The sequence below is a fragment of the Sinocyclocheilus anshuiensis genome, unplaced genomic scaffold (assembly GCF_001515605.1).
Source record: "Sinocyclocheilus anshuiensis isolate Anshui unplaced genomic scaffold, SAMN03320099.WGS_v1.1 scaffold745, whole genome shotgun sequence".
NCBI classification, from domain to species: Eukaryota; Metazoa; Chordata; class Actinopteri; order Cypriniformes; family Cyprinidae; genus Sinocyclocheilus; species Sinocyclocheilus anshuiensis.
In genome coordinates, this window is record NW_015540128.1 from 402 (window position 1) to 1,469 (window position 1,068).

The 1,068-nt window shown below is 33.8% G+C and overlaps 1 protein-coding gene across 1 annotated transcript in view; it reads right to left on the bottom strand.

Annotated features, from left to right (window-relative positions):
* Positions 1 to 1,068, bottom strand: part of LOC107687252 (citron Rho-interacting kinase-like) — a gene marked incomplete at its 3' end in the record, with an annotated part of 75,577 nt that overhangs the window by 199 nt on the left and 74,310 nt on the right. The window lies entirely within an intron of this gene.

Sequence of the window (1,068 nt, forward strand, 5' to 3'; positions counted from 1 at the left end):
AGCAGGAAGACCGCAGGTCGCCGGTAAACACGGGGAACACTTGGGGTGACAGAGAGTACGACACTCTGACCGAGAGAAAAGAAGATAAAGAGTACACAGAGAAAATTGAGAGAGAGAGAGAGAGAGAGAGAGAGAGAGAGAGAGAGAGAGAGAGAGAGAGAGAGAGAGAGAGAGAGAGAGAGAGAGAGAGAGAGAGAGACAAGAGAAGACAAAATGAACACATTCTCTACTAGTCATTTCTTAATTTATGGGCCACACAGAACACTTTTGTGGGAAGTGAAATAAAAAAAAACAGGGTCTTCATATGTGTGTGTGCATCTTTTAATTTTTAGATGCAATTTTAGGTGCAACAGACACAAACAGTGCATGTTTACTTGGAGAAACAATGGAAAAGCATCACAAAAATGAGTTCTATGTGAAGAGGCCCCTATTAAATTACTGTGTCTCTACAATGCCATTCAAAAAATTGTAGTAAGCTTTTTTGAAGAAATTAATACTCTTATTCATCGCAGATGGATTCAATTTATCAAAAGTCACAGTAAAGACATTTATAATGTTGCAAAAGATTTCTATTTAAAATAAATGCTGTTCTTTTGAACTTTCTATTCATCTGTGAATCCTGAAAAATAAAATGTATTCCACAAAAATATTGTGCAGCACAACTGTTTTCAAAATTGATGATAATCAGAAATGTTTCTTGAGCAGCAAATCAGCATATTAGAATGATTTCTGAAGATCATGAGACACTGAAGACTGGAGTAATGATGCTGAAAATACAGCTGCGCATCACAGAAATAAATTACAGTTTAACAGATTTTAACATAGAAAACAGCTGTTTTAAATTATAATATTTCACAATTTTTACTGTATTTTTGATCAAATAAATGCAGTCTTGGTGAGAAGAAGAGACTTTTGAATGGTAGTGTATGTAACCATATTATTGGTGAGCAATAATAGTATATGTAACCATATTATTGGTTAGCTCACTTCTCAGAAGTGCAAAAAAATCTAAATATTGAAAAAATCATCTTTAAAGTTGTCCAAATTAAGTTCTTAGCAATGCATATT